This window comes from Somniosus microcephalus, chromosome 3 (genome assembly GCF_052327205.1).
Source record: "Somniosus microcephalus isolate GS21.2 chromosome 3, FLI_Smic_1.0, whole genome shotgun sequence".
NCBI lineage: Eukaryota > Metazoa > Chordata > Chondrichthyes > Squaliformes > Somniosidae > Somniosus > Somniosus microcephalus.
Genome location: NC_140989.1, coordinates 155589921 through 155607918, shown reverse-complemented (window position 1 = coordinate 155607918; position 17998 = coordinate 155589921). Strand labels below are relative to the sequence as shown.

At 62.2% G+C, this 17998-nt stretch overlaps 1 protein-coding gene across 3 annotated transcripts in view; it reads left to right on the top strand.

Moving 5' to 3' along the window:
- kiz (kizuna centrosomal protein) overlaps positions 1-17998 on the top strand; it is a 433449-nt gene that overhangs the window by 367843 nt on the left and 47608 nt on the right. The gene's annotated exons all lie outside the window — the stretch shown is intronic.

Sequence of the window (17998 nt, the reverse complement as noted above, 5' to 3'; positions counted from 1 at the left end):
CTCACACCGTCTCCAATACCCGGAGCTCTCACACCGTCTCCAATACCCGGAGCTCTCCCACCGTCTCCAATACCCGGAGCTCTCACACCGTCTCCAATACGCAGAGCTCTCGCACCGTCTGCAATACCCGGAGCTCTCGCACCGTCTCCAATACGCGGAGCTCTCGCACCGTCTGCAATACCTGGAGCTTTCGCCGTCTCCAATACCCGGAGCTCTCACACCGTCTCCAATACCCGGAGCTCTCGCACCGTCTCCAATACCCGGAGCCCTCGCACCGTCTCCAACACCCGGAGCTCTCGCACCGTCTCCAAAACCCGGAGCTCTCGCACCGTCTCCAATACCCGGACCTCTCGCCGTCTCCAATACCCGGAGCTCTCGCACTGCCTCCAATACCCGGAGCTCTCGCACCGTCTGCAATACCCGGAGCCCTCGCACCGTTTCCAATACCCGGAGCTCTCGCACCGTCTCCAATACCCGGAGCTCTCGCACTGTCTCCAATACCCGGAGCTCTCGCACCGTCTCCAATTTCCGGAGCTCTCGCCGTCTCCAATACCCGGAGCTCTCGCCGTCTCCGATACCCGGAGCTCTCGCACTGTCTCCAATACCCGGAGCTCTCGCCGTCTCCAATACCCGGAGCTCTCGCCGTCCCCAATACCCGGAGCCCTCGCACCGTCTCCAATATCCGGAGCTCTCGCCGTCTCCAATACCCGGAGCTCTCGCACCGTCTCCAATACCCGGAGCTCTCCCACCGTCTCCAACACCCGGAGCTCTCCCACCGTCTCCAATACCCGGAGCTCTCGCACCTCCTCCAATACCCGGAACTCTCGCACCGTCTCCAATACCCAGAGCTCTCACACCGTCTCCAATACCCGGAACTCTCGCCGCCTCCAATACCCGGAGCTCTCGCACTGTCTCCCATACCCGGAGCTCTCGCCGTCTCCAATACCCGGAGCTCTCGCCGTCTCCAATACACAGATCTCTCGCACCGTCTCCAATACCCGGAGCTCTCCCACCGTCTCCAATACCCGGAGCTCTCCCACCGTCTCCAATACCCGGAGCTCTCGCCGTCTCCAATACCCGGAGCTCTCGCACCGTCTCCAATACCCGGAGCTCTCGCACCGCCTCCAATACCCGGAGCACTCGCACCGTCTCCAAAACCCGGAGCCCTCGCACCCTCTCCAATACCCGGAGCCCTCGCAGTGTCTCCAATACTCGGAGCTGTCGCACCGTCTCCAATACCCGGAGCTCTCGCACCATCTCCAATAACCGGAGCTCTCGCTCCGTCTCCTATACCCGGAGCTCTCGCACCGTCTCCAATACCCAGAGCTTTCGCACCGTCTCCAATACCGGGAGCCCTCGCAACGGCCCCAATACCCAGAGCTCTCGCACCGTCTCCAATACCCAGAGCCCTCGCACCGTCTGCAATACCCGGAGCTCTCGCACCGTCTCCAATACGCGGAGCTCTCGCACCGTCTGCAATACCCAGAGCTCTCGCACCGTCTCCAATACCCGGAGCGCTCGCACCGTCTCCAATACCCGGAGCCCTCGCACCGTCTCCAATACCCGGAACTCTCGCACCGTCTCCAATAGCCAGAGCCCTCGCACCGTCTCCAATACCCGGAGCTCTCGCACCGTCTCCAATACCCGGAGCTCTCGCACCGTCTCCAATACCAGGAACTCTCGCACCGTCTCCAATGCCCAGAGCTCTCGCACCGTCTCCAATACCCGGAGCTCTCGCACTGTCTCCAATACCCGGAGCTCTCGCACCGTCTCCAATACCCGGAGCCCTCGCACCGTCTCCAATACCCGGAGCCCTCGCACTGTCTCCAATACCCGGAGCTCTCGCACCGTCTCCAATACCCGGAGCTCTCGCACCGTCTCCAATACTCGGAGCTCTCGCACCGTCTCCAATACCCGGAGCTCTCGCACCGTCTCCAACACTCGGAGCTCTTGCACCGGCTGCAATACCCGGAGCTCTCGCACCGTCTCCAATACGCGGAGCTCTCGCACCGTCTGCAATACCTGGAGCTTTCGCCGTCTCCAATACCCGGAGCTCTCACACCGTCTCCAATATCTGGAGCTCTCGCACCGTCTCCAATACCCGGAGCCCTCGCACCGTCTCCAATACCCGGAGCTCTCGCACCGTCTCCAATACCCGGAGCTCTCGCACCGTCTCCAATACCCGGACCTCTCGCACCGTCTCCAATACCCGGAGCTCTCGCACCGTCTCCAATACCCGGAGCTCCAGCACCGTCTCCAATACCCAGAGCTCCCGCCGTCTCCAATACCAGGAGCTCTCGCACCGTCTCCAATACCCGGAGCCCTCGCTCCGTTTCCAATACCCGGAGCTCTCGCACCGTCTCCAATACCCGGACCTCTCGCCGTCTCCAATACCCGGAGCTCTCGCACGGCCTCCAATACGCGGAGCTCTCGCACCGTCTGCAATACCCGGAGCCCTCGCACCGTTTCCAATACCCGGAGCTCTCGCACCGTCTCCAATACCCGGAGCTCTCGCACCGTCTCCAATACCCGGAGCTCTCGCACCGTCTCCAATTTCCGGAGCTCTCGCCGTCTCCAATACCCGGAGCTCTCGCCGTCTCCGATACCCGGAGCTCTCGCACTGTCTCCAATACCCGGAGCTCTCGCCGTCTCCAATACCCGGAGCTCACGCCGTCCCCAATACCCGGAGCTCTCGCACCGTCTCCAATACCCGGAGCTCTCGCCGTCTCCAATACCCGGAGCTCTCGCACCGTCCCCAATACCCGGAGCCCTCGCACCGTCTCCAATACCCGGAGCTCACGCCGTCCCCAATACCCGGAACCCTCGCACCGTCTCCAATACCCGGAGCTCTCGCCGTCTCCAATACCCGGAGCTCTCGCACCGTCCCCAATACCCGGAGCTCTCGCACCGTCTCCAATACCCGGAGCTCACGCCGTCCCCAATACCCGGAGCTCTCGCACCGTCCCCAATACCCGGAGCCCTCGCACCGTCTCCAATATCCGGAGCTCTCGCCGTCTCCAATACCCGGAGCTCTCGCACCGTCTCCAATACCCAGAGCTCTCGCACCGTCTCCAATACCCGGAACTCTCGCCGCCTCCAATACCCGGAGCTCTCGCACTGTCTCCAATACCCGGAGCTCTCGCCGTCTCCAATACCCGGAGCTCTCGCCGTCTCCAATACCCGGAGCTCTCGCACCGTCTCCAATACCCGGAGCTCTCCCACCGTCTCCAATACCCGGAGCTCTCCCACCGTGTCCAATACCCGGAGCTCTCGCCGCCTCCAATACCCGGAACTCTCGCACCGTCTCCAATACCCGGAGCTCTCGCACCGTCTCCAATACCCGGAGCTCTCGCCGTCTCCAATACCCGGAGCTCTCACAGTGTCTCCAATACCCGTAGCTCTCGCCGTCCCCAATACCCGGAGCTCTCGCCGTCTCCAATACCCGGAGCTCTCGCACCGTCTCCAATACCCGGAGCTCTCGCACCGTCTCCAATACCCGGAGCTCTCGCACCGTCTCCAATACCCGGAGCTCTCGCATCATCTCCAATACCCGGAGCCCTCGCACCGTTTCCAATACCCGGAGCCCTCGCACTGTCTCCAATACGCGGAGCTCTCGCACCGTCTCCAACACCCGGAGCTCTCGCACCGTCTCCAATACTCGGAGCTCTCGCACCGTCTCCAATACCCGGAGCTCTCGCACCGTCTCCAATACTCGGAGCTCTCGCACCGTCTGCAATACCCGGAGCTCTCGCACCGTCTCCAATACGCGGAGCTTTCGCACCGTCTGCAATACCTGGAGCTTTCGCCATCTCCAATACCCGGAGCTCTCGCACCGTCTCCAATACCCGGAGCACTGGCACCGTCTCCAAAACCCGCAGCCCTCGCACCCTCTCCAATACCCGGAGCCCTCGCAGTGTCTCCAATACTCGGAGCTGTCGCACCGTCTCCAATACCCGGAGCTCTCGCACCATCTCCAATAACCGGAGCTCTCGCTCCGTCTCCTATACCCGGAGCTCTCGCACCGTCTCCAATACCCAGAGCTTTCGCACCGTCTCCAATACCGGGAGCCCTCGCAACGTCCCCAATACCCAGAGCTCTCGCACCGTCTCCAATACCCGGAGCCCTCGCACCGTCTGCAATACCCGGAGCTCTCGCACCGTCTCCAATACCCGGAGCTCTCGCCGTCTCCAATACCCGGAGCTCTCGCCGTCTCCAATACCCGGAGCTCTCGCACCGTCTCCAATACCCGGAGCTCTCCCACCGTCTCCAATACCTGGAGCTCTCCCACCGTCTCCAATACCCGGAGCTCTCGCCGTCTCCAATACCTGGAGCTCTCGCACCGTCTCCAATACCCGGAGCTCTCCCACCGTCTCCAATACCCGGAGCGCTCGCACCGTCTCCAATACCCGGAGCCCTCGCACCGTCTCCAATACCCGGAACTCTCGCACCGTCTCCAATACCCAGAGCCCTCGCACCGTCTCCAATACCCGGAGCTCTCGCACCGCCTCCAATACCCGGAGCTCTCGCACCGTCTCCAATACCAGGAACTCTCGCACCGTCTCCAATGCCCAGAGCTCTCGCACCGTCTCCAATACCCGGAGCTCTCGCACTGTCTCCAATACCCGGAGCTCTCGCACCGTCTCCAATACCCGGAGCCCTCGCACCGTCTCCAATACCCGGAACTCTCGCCGCCTCCAATACCCGGAGCTCTCGCACTGTCTCCAATACCCGGAGCTCTCGCCGTCTCCAATACCCGGAGCTCTCGCCGTCTCCAATACCCGGAGCTCTCGCACCGTCTCCAATACCCGGAGCCCTCGCACCGTCTCCAATACCCGGAGCTCTCGCACCGTCTCCAATACCCGGAGCTCCCGCACCGTCTCCAATACCCGGAGCTCTCGCACCGTCTCCAATACCCGGAGCTCTCGCACCGTCTCCAATACCTGGAGCTCTCGCACCGTCTCCAATACCCGGAGCCCTCGCACCGTCTCCAATACCCGGAGCCCTCGCACCGTCTCCAATACCCGGAGCTCTCGCACCGTCTCCAATACCCGGAGCTCTCCCACCATCTCCAATGCCCGGAGCTCTCCCACCGTCTCCAATACCCGGAGCTCTCTCCGTCTCCAATACCCGGAGCTCTCGCACCGTCTCCAATACCCGGAGCTCTCGCACCGCCTCCAATACCCGGAACTCTCGCACCGTCTCCAATACCCGGAGCTCTCGCACCGTCTCCAATACCCGGAGCTCTCGCACTGTCTCCAATACCCGGAGCTCTCGCCGTCCCCAATACCCGGAGCTCTCGCCATTTCCAATACCCGGAGCTCTCGCACCGTCTAAAATACCCGGAGCTCTCCCACCATCTCCAATACCCGGAGCTCTCCCACCGTCTCCAATACCCGGAGCTCTCACACCGTCTCCAATACCCGGAGCTCTCGCACCGTCTCCAATACCCGGAGCTCTCGCATCGTCTCCAATACCCGGAGCCCTCGCACCATTTCCAATACCCGGAGCCCTCGCACTGTCTCCAATACCCGGAGCTCTCGCACTGTCTCCAATACCCGGAGCTCTCGCACCGTCTCCAATACTCGGAGCTCTCGCACCGTCTCCAATACCCGGAGCTCTCGCACCGTCTCCAACACTCGGAGCTCTCGCACCGTCTGCAATACCCGGAGCTCTCGCACCGTCTCCAATACGCGGAGCTCTCGCACCGTCTGCAATACCTGGAGCTTTCGCCATCTCCAATACCCGGAGCTCTCACACCGTCTCCAATATCTGGAGCTCTCGCACCGTCTCCAATACCCGGAGCCCTCGCACCGTCTCCAATACCCGGAGCTCTCGCACCGTCTCCAATACCCGGAGCTCTCGCACCGTCTCCAATACCCGGACCTCTCGCACCGTCTCCAATACCCGGAGCTCTCGCACCGTCTCCAATACCCGGAGCTCCAGCACCGTCTCCAATACCCAGAGCTCCCGCCGTCTCCAATACCAGGAGCTCTCGCACCGTCTCCAATACCCGGAGCCCTCGCTCCGTTTCCAATACCCGGAGCTCTCGCACCGTCTCCAATACCCGGACCTCTCGCCGTCTCCAATACCCGGAGCTCTCGCACGGCCTCCAATACGCGGAGCTCTCGCACCGTCTGCAATACCCGGAGCCCTCGCACCGTTTCCAATACCCGGAGCTCTCGCACCGTCTCCAATACCCGGAGCTCTCGCACCGTCTCCAATACCCGGAGCTCTCGCACCGTCTCCAATTTCCGGAGCTCTCGCCGTCTCCAATACCCGGAGCTCTCGCACCGTCTCCAATACCCGGAGCTCTCGCACCGGCTCCAATACCCGGAGCTCTCGCCGTCTCCGATACCCGGAGCTCTCGCACTGTCTCCAATACCCCGAGCTCACGCCGTCCCCAATACCCGGAGCCCTCGCACCGTCTCCAATATCCGGAGCTCTCGCCGTCTCCAATACCCGGAGCTCTCGCACCGTCTCCAATACCCAGAGCTCTCGCACCGTCTCCAATACCCGGAACTCTCGCCGCCTCCAATACCCGGAGCTCTCGCACTGTCTCCAATACCCGGAGCTCTCGCCGTCTCCAATACCCGGAGCTCTCGCCGTCTCCAATACCCGGAGCTCTCGCACCGTCTCCAATGCCCGGAGCTCTCCCACCGTCTCCACTACCCGGAGCTCTCCCACCGTGTCCAATACCCGGAGCTCTCGCCGTCTCCAATACCCGGAACTCTCGCACCGTCTCCAATACCCGGAGCTCTCGCACCGTCTCCAATACCCGGAGCTCTCGCCATCTCCAATACCCGGAGCTCTCACAGTGTCTCCAATACCCGTAGCTCTCGCCGTCCCCAATACCCGGAGCTCTCGCCGTCTCCAATACCCGGAGCTCTCGCACCGTCTCCAATACCCGGAGCTCTCGCACCGTCTCCAATACCCGGAGCTCTCGCATCGTCTCCAATACCCGGAGCCCTCTCACCGTTTCCAATACCCGGAGCTCTCGCACCGTCACCAATACCCGGAGCTCTCCCACCGTCTCCAATACCCGGAGCTCTCGCACCGTCTCCAATACCCGGAGCTCTCGCATCGTCTCCAATACCCGGAGCCCTCGCACCGTTTCCAATACCCGGAGCCCTCGCACTGTCTTTAATACCCGGAGCTCTCGCACCGTCTCCAATACCCGGAGCTCTCGCACCGTCTCCAATACTCGGAGCTCTCGCACCGTCTCCAATACCCGGAGCTCTCGCACCGTCTCCAATACTCGGAGCTGTCGCACCGTCTGCAATAGCCGGAGCTCTCGCACCGTCTCCAATACGCGGAGCTTTTGCACCGTCTGCAATACCTGGAGCTTTCGCCGTCTCCAATACCCGGAGCTCTCGCACCGTCTCCAATACCCGGAGCACTGGCACCGTCTCCAAAACCCGCAGCCCTCGCACCCTCTCCAATACCCGGAGCCCTCGCAGTGTCTCCAATACTCGGAGCTGTCGCACCGTCTCCAATACCCGGAGCTCTCGCACCATCTCCAATAACCGGTGCTCTCGCTCCGTCTCCTATACCCGGAGCTCTCGCACCGTCTCCAATACCCAGAGCTTTCGCACCGTCTCCAATACCGGGAGCCCTCGCAACGTCCCCAATACCCAGAGCTCTCGCACCGTCTCCAATACCCGGAGCCCTCGCACCGTCTCCAATACCCGGAGCTCTCGCACCGTCTCCAATACCCGGAGCTCTCCCACCATCTCCAATGCCCGGAGCTCTCCCACCGTCTCCAATACCCGGAGCTCTCTCCGTCTCCAATACCCGGAGCTCTCGCACCGTCTCCAATACCCGGAGCTCTCGCACCGCCTCCAATACCCGGAACTCTCGCACCGTCTCCAATACCCGGAGCTCTCGCACCGTCTCCAATACCCGGAGCTCTCGCCGTCTCCAATACCCGGAGCTCTCGCACTGTCTCCAATACCCGGAGCTCTCGCCGTCCCCAATACCCGGAGCTCTCGCCGTCTCCAATACCCGGAGCTCTCGCACCGTCTAAAATACCCGGAGCTCTCCCACCATCTCCAATACCCGGAGCTCTCCCACCGTCTCCAATACCAGGAGCGCTCGCCGTCTCCAATACTTGGAGCTCTCGCACCGTCTCCAATACCCGGAGCTCTCGCACCGTCTCCAATACCCGGAGCTCTCGCACCGTCTAAAATACCCGGAGCTCTCCCACCATCTCCAATACCCGGAGCTCTCCCACCGTCTCCAATACCCGGAGCTCTCACACCGTCTCCAATACCCGGAGCTCTCGCACCGTCTCCAATACCCGGAGCTCTCGCATCGTCTCCAATACCCGGAGCTCTCACACCGTCTCCAATACCCGGAGCTCTCACACCGTCTCCAATACCCGGAGCTCTCACACCGTCTCCAATACCCGGAGCTCTCCCACCGTCTCCAATACCCGGAGCTCTCACACCGTCTCCAATAGGCAGAGCTCTCGCACCGTCTGCAATACCCGGAGCTCTCGCACCGTCTCCAATACGCGGAGCTCTCGCACCGTCTGCAATACCTGGAGCTTTCGCCGTCTCCAATACCCGGAGCTCTCACACCGTCTCCAATACCTGGAGCTCTCGCACCGTCTCCAATACCCGGAGCTCTCGCACCGTCTCCAATACCCGGAGCCCTCGCACCGTCTCCAACACCCGGAGCTCTCACACCGTCTCCAATACCTGGAGCTCTCGCACCGTCTCCAATACCCGGAGCTCTCGCACCGTCTCCAATACCCGGAGCTCTCGCACCGTCTCCAATACCCGGAGCCCTCGCACCGTCTCCAACACCCGGAGCTCTCGCACCGTCTCCAAAACCCGGAGCTCTCGCACCGTCTCCAATACCCGGACCTCTCGCCGTCTCCAACACCCGGAGCTCTCGCACTGCCTCCAATACCCGGAGCTCTCGCACCGTCTGCAATACCCGGAGCCCTCGCACCGTTTCCAATACCCGGAGCTCTCGCACCGTCTCCAATACCCGGAGCTCTCGCACTGTCTCCAATACCCGGAGCTCTCGCACCGTCTCCAATTTCCGGAGCTCTCGCCGTCTCCAATACCCGGAGCTCTCGCCGTCTCCGATACCCGGAGCTCTCGCCGTCCCCAATACCCGGAGCCCTCGCACCGTCTCCAATATCCGGAGCTCTCGCCGTCTCCAATACCCGGAGCTCTCGCACCGTCTCCAATACCCGGAGCTCTCCCACCGTCTCCAACACACGGAGCTCTCCCACCGTCTCCAATACCCGGAGCTCTCGCACCTCCTCCAATACCCGGAACTCTCGCCGCCTCCAATACCCGGAGCTCTCGCACTGTCTCCAATACCCGGAGCTCTCGCCGTCTCCAATACCCGGAGCTCTCGCCGTCTCCAATACACAGATCTCTCGCACCGTCTCCAATACCCGGAGCTCTCCCACCGTCTCCAATACCCGGAGCTCTCCCACCGTCTCCAATACCCGGAGCTCTCGCCGTCTCCAATACCCGGAGCTCTCGCACCGTCTCCAATACCCGGAGCTCTCGCACCGCCTCCAATACCCGGAGCACTCGCACCGTCTCCAAAACCCGGAGCCCTCGCACCCTCTCCAATACCCGGAGCCCTCGCAGTGTCTCCAATACTCGGAGCTGTCGCACCGTCTCCAATACCCGGAGCTCTCGCACCATCTCCAATAACCGGAGCTCTCGCTCCGTCTCCTATACCCGGAGCTCTCGCACCGTCTCCAATACCCAGAGCTTTCGCACCGTCTCCAATACCGGGAGCCCTCGCAACGGCCCCAATACCCAGAGCTCTCACACCGTCTCCAATACCCAGAGCCCTCGCACCGTCTGCAATACCCGGAGCTCTCGCACCGTCTCCAATACGCGGAGCTCTCGCACCGTCTGCAATACCCAGAGCTCTCGCACCGTCTCCAATACCCGGAGCGCTCGCACCGTCTCCAATACCCGGAGCCCTCGCACCGTCTCCAATACCCGGAACTCTCGCACCGTCTCCAATAGCCAGAGCCCTCGCACCGTCTCCAATACCCGGAGCTCTCGCACCGTCTCCAATACCCGGAGCTCTCGCACCGTCTCCAGTACCAGGAACTCTCGCACCTTCTCCAATGCCCAGAGCTCTCGCACCGTCTCCAATACCCGGAGCTCTCGCACTGTCTCCAATACCCGGAGCTCTCGCACCGTCTCCAATACCCGGAGCCCTCGCACCGTCTCCAATACCCGGAACACTCGCCGCCTCCAATACCCGGAGCTCTCGCACTGTCTCCAATACCCGGAGCTCTCGCCGTCTCCAATACCCGGAGCTCTCGCCGTCTCCAATACCCGGAGCTCTCGCACCGTCTCCAATACCCGGAGCCCTCGCACCGTCTCCAATACCCGGAGCTCTCGCACCGTCTCCAATACCCGGAGCTCCCACACCGTCTCCAATACCCGGAGCTCTCGCACCGTCTCCAATACCCGGAGCTCTCGCACCGTCTCCAATACCTGGAGCTCTCGCACCGTCTCCAATACCCGGAGCCCTCGCACCGTCTCCAATACCCGGAGCCCTCACACCGTCTCCAATACCCGGAGCTCTCGCACCGTCTCCAATACCCGGAGCTCTCCCACCATCTCCAATGCCCGGAGCTCTCCCACCGTCTCCAATACCCGGAGCTCTCGCACCGTCTCCAATACCCGGAGCTCTCGCACCACCTCCAATACCCGGAACTCTCGCACCGTCTCCAATACCCGGAGCTCTCGCACCATCTCCAATACCCGGAGCTCTCGCCGTCTCCAATACCCGGAGCTCTCGCACTGTCTCCAATACCCGGAGCTCTCGCCGTCCCCAATACCCGGAGCTCTCGCCATTTCCAATACCCGGAGCTCTCGCACCGTCTAAAATACCCGGAGCTCTCCCACCATCTCCAATACCCGGAGCTCTCCCACCGTCTCCAATACCCGGAGCTCTCACACCGTCTCCAATACCCGGAGCTCTCGCACCGTCTCCAATACCCGGAGCTCTCGCATCGTCTCCAATACCCGGAGCCCTCGCACCATTTCCAATACCCGGAGCCCTCGCACTGTCTCCAATACCCGGAACTCTCGCACCGTCTCCAATACCCGGAGCTCTCGCACCGTCTCCAATACTCGGAGCTCTCGCACCGTCTCCAATACCCGGAGCTCTCGCACCGTCTCCAACACTCGGAGCTCTCGCACCGTCTGCAATACCCGGAGCTCTCGCACCGTCTCCAATACGCGGAGCTCTCGCACCGTCTGCAATACCTGGAGCTTTCGCCGTCTCCAATACCCGGAGCTCTCACACCGTCTCCAATATCTGGAGCTCTCGCACCGTCTCCAATACCCGGAGCCCTCGCACCGTCTCCAATACCCGGAGCTCTCGCACCGTCTCCAATACCCGGAGCTCTCGCACCGTCTCCAATACCCGGACCTCTCGCACCGTCTCCAATACCCGGAGCTCTCGCACCGTCTCCAATACCCGGAGCTCCAGCACCGTCTCCAATACCCATAGCTCCCGCCGTCTCCAATACCAGGAGCTCTCGCACCGTCTCCAATACCCGGAGCCCTCGCTCCGTTTCCAATACCCGGAGCTCTCGCACCGTCTCCAATACCCGGACCTCTCGCCGTCTCCAATACCCGGAGCTCTCGCACGGCCTCCAATACGCGGAGCTCTCGCACCGTCTGCAATACCCGGAGCCCTCGCACCGTTTCCAATACCCGGAGCTCTCGCACCGTCTCCAATACCCGGAGCTCTCGCACCGTCTCCAATTTCCGGAGCTCTCGCCGTCTCCAATACCCGGAGCTCTCGCCGTCTCCGATACCCGGAGCTCTCGCACTGTCTCCAATACCCGGAGCTCTCGCCGTCTCCAATACCCGGAGCTCACGCCGTCCCCAATACCCGGAGCCCTCGCACCGTCTCCAATATCCGGAGCTCTCGCCGTCTCCAATACCCGGAGCTCTCGCACCGTCTCCAATACCCAGAGCTCTCGCACCGTCTCCAATACCCGGAACTCTCGCCGCCTCCAATACCCGGAGCTCTCGCACTGTCTCCAATACCCGGAGCTCTCGCCGTCTCCAATACCCGGAGCTCTCGCCGTCTCCAATACCCGGAGCTCTCGCACCGTCTCCAATACCCGGAGCTCTCCCACCGTCTCCAATACCCGGAGCTCTCCCACCGTGTCCAATACCCGGAGCTCTCGCCGCCTCCAATACCCGGAACTCTCGCACCGTCTCCAATGCCCGGAGCTCTCGCACCGACTCCAATACCCGGAGCTCTCGCCGTCTCCAATACCCGGAGCTCTCACAGTGTCTCCAATACCCGTAGCTCTCGCCGTCCCCAATACCCGGAGCTCTCGCCGTCTCCAATAACCGGAGCTCTCGCACCGTCTCCAATACCCGGAGCTCTCGCACCGTCTCCAATACCCGGAGCTCTCGCATCGTCTCCAATACCCGGAGCCCTCGCACCGTTTCCAATACCCGGAGCTCTCGCACCGTCACCAATACCCGGAGCTCTCCCACCGTCTCCAATACCCGGAGCTCTCGCACCGTCTCCAATACCCGGAGCTCTCGCATCTTCTCCAATACCCGGAGCCCTCGCACCGTTTCCAATACCCGGAGCCCTCGCACTGTCTCCAATACCCGGAGCTCTCGCACCGTCTCCAACACCCGGAGCTCTCGCACCGTCTGCAATACCTGGAGCTTTCGCCGTCTCCAATACCCGGAGCTCTCGCACCGTCTCCAATACCCGGAGCACTGGCACCGTCTCCAAAACCCGCAGCCCTCGCACCCTCTCCAATACCCGGAGCCCTCGCACCGTTTCCAATACCCGGAGCCCTCGCACTGTCTCCAATACCCGGAGCTCTCGCACCGTCTCCAACACCCGGAGCTCTCGCACCGTCTGCAATACCTGGAGCTTTCGCCGTCTCCAATACCCGGAGCTCTCGCACCGTCTCCAATACCCGGAGCACTGGCACCGTCTCCAAAACCCGCAGCCCTCGCACCCTCTCCAATACCCGGAGCCCTCACAGTGTCTCCAATACTCGGAGCTGTCGCACCGTCTCCAATACCCGGAGCTCTCGCACCATCTCCAATAACCGGAGCTCTCGCTCCGTCTCCTATACCCGGAGCTCTCGCACCGTCTCCAATACCCAGAGCTTTCGCACCGTCTCCAATACCGGGAGCCCTCGCAACGTCCCCAATACCCAGAGCTCTCGCACCGTCTCCAATACCCGGAGCCCTCGCACCGTCTGCAATACCCGGAGCTCTCGCACCGTCTCCAATACCCGGAGCTCTCGCCGTCTCCAATACCCGGAGCTCTCGCCGTCTCCAATACCCGGAGCTCTCGCACCGTCTCCAATACCCGGAGCTCTCCCACCGTCTCCAATACCCGGAGCTCTCCCACCGTCTCCAATACCCGGAGCTCTCGCCGTCTCCAATACCTGGAGCTCTCGCACCGTCTCCAATACCCGGAGCTCTCCCACCGTCTCCAATACCCGGAGCGCTCGCACCGTCTCCAATACCCGGAGCCCTCGCACCGTCTCCAATACCCGGAACTCTCGCACCGTCTCCAATACCCAGAGCCCTCGCACCGTCTCCAATACCCGGAGCTCTCGCACCGTCTCCAATACCCGGAGCTCTCGCACCGTCTCCAATACCAGGAACTCTCGCACCGTCTCCAATGCCCAGAGCTCTCGCACCGTCTCCAATACCCGGAGCTCTCGCACTGTCTCCAATACCCGGAGCTCTCGCACCGTCTCCAATACCCGGAGCCCTCGCACCGTCTCCAATACCCGGAACTCTCGCCGCCTCCAATACCCGGAGCTCTCGCACTGTCTCCAATACCCGGAGCTCTCGCCGTCTCCAATACCCGGAGCTCTCGCCGTCTCCAATACCCGGAGCTCTCGCACCGTCTCCAATACCCGGAGCCCTCGCACCGTCTCCAATACCCGGAGCTCTCGCACCGTCTCCAATACCCGGAGCTCCCACACCGTCTCCAATACCCGGAGCTCTCGCACCGTCTCCAATACCCGGAGCTCTCGCACCGTCTCCAATACCTGGAGCTCTCGCACTGTCTCCAATACCCGGAGCCCTCGCACCGTCTCCAATACCCGGAGCCCTCGCACCGTCTCCAATACCCGGAGCTCTCGCACCGTCTCCAATACCCGGAGCTCTCCCACCATCTCCAATGCCCGGAGCTCTCCCACCGTCTCCAATACCCGGAGCTCTCTCCGTCTCCAATACCCGGAGCTCTCGCACCGCCTCCAATACCCGGAGCTCTCGCACCGCCTCCAATACCCGGAACTCTCGCACCGTCTCCAATACCCGGAGCTCTCGCACCGTCTCCAATACCCGGAGCTCTCGCACCGTCTCCAATACCCGGAGCTCTCGCCGTCTCCAATACCCGGAGCTCTCGCACTGTCTCCAATACCCGGAGCTCTTGCCGTCCCCAATACCCGGAGCTCTCGCCATTTCCAATACCCGGAGCTCTCGCACCGTCTAAAATACCCGGAGCTCTCCCACCATCTCCAATACCCGGAGCTCTCCCACCGTCTCCAATACCCGGAGCTCTCACACCGTCTCCAATACCCGGAGCTCTCGCACCGTCTCCAATACCCGGAGCTCTCGCATCGTCTCCAATACCCGGAGCCCTCGCACCATTTCCAATACCCGGAGCCCTCGCACTGTCTCCAATACCCGGAGCTCTCGCACCGTCTCCAATACCCGGAGCTCTCGCACCGTCTCCAATACTCGGAGCTCTCGCACCGTCTCCAATACCCGGAGCTCTCGCACCGTCTCCAACACTCGGAGCTCTCGCACCGTCTGCAATACCCGGAGCTCTCGCACCGTCTCCAATACGCGGAGCTCTCGCACCGTCTGCAATACCTGGAGCTTTCGCCATCTCCAATACCCGGAGCTCTCACACCGTCTCCAATATCTGGAGCTCTCGCACCGTCTCCAATACCCGGAGCCCTCGCACCGTCTCCAATACCCGGAGCTCTCGCACCGTCTCCAATACCCGGACCTCTCGCACCGTCTCCAATACCCGGAGCTCTCGCACCGTCTCCAATACCCGGAGCTCCAGCACCGTCTCCAATACCCAGAGCTCCCGCCGTCTCCAATACCAGGAGCTCTCGCACCGTCTCCAATACCCGGAGCCCTCGCACCGTTTCCAATACCCGGAGCTCTCGCACCGTCTCCAATACCCGGACCTCTCGCCGTCTCCAATACCCGGAGCTCTCGCACGGCCTCCAATACGCGAAGCTCTCGCACCGTCTGCAATTCCCGGAGCCCTCGCACCGTTTCCAATACCCGGAGCTCTCGCACCGTCTCCAATACCCGGAGCTCTCGCACCGTCTCCAATACCCGGAGCTCTCGCACCGTCTCCAATTTCCGGAGCTCTCGCCGTCTCCAATACCCGGAGCTCTCGCCGTCTCCGATACCCGGAGCTCTCGCACTGTCTCCAATACCCGGAGCTCTCGCCGTCTCCAATACCCGGAGCTCACGCCGTCCCCAATACCCGGAGCCCTCGCACCGTCTCCAATATCCGGAGCTCTCGCCGTCTCCAATACCCGGAGCTCTCGCACCGTCTCCAATACCCAGAGCTCTCGCACCGTCTCCAATACCCGGAACTCTCGCCGCCTCCAATACCCGGAGCTCTCGCACCGTCTCCAATACTCAGAGCTCTCGCACCGTCTCCAATACCCGGAGCTCTCGCCGTCTCCAATACCCGGAGCTCTCGCCGTCTCCAATACCCGGAGCTCTCGCACCGTCTCCAATACCCGGAGCTCTCCCACCGTCTCCAATACCCGGAGCTCTCCCACCGTGTCCAATACCCGGAGCTCTCGCCGTCTCCAATACCCGGAACTCTCGCACCGTCTCCAATACCCGGAGCTCTCGCACCGTCTCCAATTCCCGGAGCTCTCGCCGTCTCCAATACCCGGAGCTCTCACAGTGTCTCCAATACCCGTAGCTCTCGCCGTCCCCAATACCCGGAGCTCTCGCCGTCTCCAATACCCGGAGCTCTCGCACCGTCTCCAATACCCGGAGCTCTCGCACCGTCTCCAATACCCGGAGCTCTCGCATCGTCTCCAATACCCGGAGCCCTCTCACCGTTTCCAATACCCGGAGCTCTCGCACCGTCACCAATACCCGGAGCTCTCCCACCGTCTCCAATACCCGGAGCTCTCGCACCGTCTCCAATACCCGGAGCTCTCGCATCGTCTCCAATACCCGGAGCCCTCGCACCGTTTCTAATACCCGGAGCCCTCGCACTGTCTCCAATACCCGGAGCTCTCGCACCGTCTCCAATACCCGGAGCTCTCGCACTGTCTCCAATACTCGGAGCTCTCGCACCGTCTCCAATACCCGGAGCTCTCGCACCGTCTCCAATACTCGGAGCTGTCGCACCGTCTGCAATAGCCGGAGCTCTCGCACCGTCTCCAATACGCGGAGCTTTTGCACCGTCTGCAATACCTGGAGCTTTCGCCGTCTCCAATACCCGGAGCTCTCGCACCGTCTCCAATACCCGGAGCACTGGCACCGTCTCCAAAACCCGCAGCCCTCGCACCCTCTCCAATACCCGGAGCCCTCGCAGTGTCTCCAATACTCGGAGCTGTCGCACCGTCTCCAATACCCGGAGCTCTCGCACCATCTCCAATAACCGGTGCTCTCGCTCCGTCTCCTATACCCGGAGCTCTCGCACCGTCTCCAATACCCAGAGCTTTCGCACCGTCTCCAATACCGAGAGCCATCGCAACGTCCCCAATATCCAGAGCTCTCGCACCGTCTCCAATACCCGGAGCCCTCGCTCCGTCTGCAATACCCGGAGCTCTCGCACCGTCTCCAATACGCGGAGCTCTCGCACCGTCTGCAATACCCAGAGCTCTCGCACCGTCTCCAATACCCGGAGCTATCGCACCGTCTCCAATACCCGGAGCCCTCGCACCGACTCCAATACACGGAGCTCTCGCACCGTCTGCAATACCCAGAGCTCTCGCACCGTCTCCAATACCCGGAGCTCTCGCACCATCTCCAATACACGGAAATCTCGCCGCCTCCAATACCCGGAGCTCTCACACCATCTCCAATACCCGGAGCTCTCCCACCGTCTCCAATACCCGCAGCTCTCCCACCATCTCCAATACCCGGAGCTCTCGCCGTCTCCAATACCCGGAGCTCTCGCACCGTCTCCAATACCCGGAGCTCTCCCACCGTCTCCAATACCCGGAGCTCTCCCACCGACTCCAATACCCGGAGCTCTCGCCGTCTCCAATACCCGGAACTCTCGCACCGTCTCCAATACCCGGAGCTCTCGCACCGTCTCCAATACCCGGAGCACTCGCCGTCTCCAATACCCGGAGCTCTCGCACTGTCTCCAACACCCGGAGCTCTCGCCGTCCCCAACACCCGGAGCTCTCGCCGTCTCCAATACACGGAGCTCCCGCACCGTCTCCAATACCCGGAGCTCTCCCACCATCTCCAATACCCGGAGCTCTCCCACCGTCTCCAATACCCGGAGCGCTCGCCGTCTCCAATACTCGGAGCTCTCGCACCGTCTCCAATACCCGGAGCTCTCGCACCGTCTCCAATACCCGGAGCTCTCGCATCGTCTCCAATACCCGGAGCCCTCGCACCGTTTCCAATACCCGGAGCCCTCGCACTGTCTCCAATACCCGGAGCTCTCGCACGGTCTCCAATACCCGGAGCTCTCGCACCGTCTCCAATACTCGGAGCTCTCGCACCGTCTCCAATACCCGAAGCTCTCGCACCGTCTCCAATACTCGGAGCTCTCGCACCGTCTGCAATACCCGGAGCTCTCGCACCGTCTCCAATACGCGGAGCTTTCGCACCGTCTGCAATACCTGGAGCTTTCGCCGTCTCCAACACCCGGAGCTCTCACACCGTCTCCAATACCCGGAGCTCTCGCACCGTCTCCAATACCCAGAGCACTCGCACCGTCTCCAATACCCGGAGCCCTCGCACCGTCTCCAATACCCGGAGCT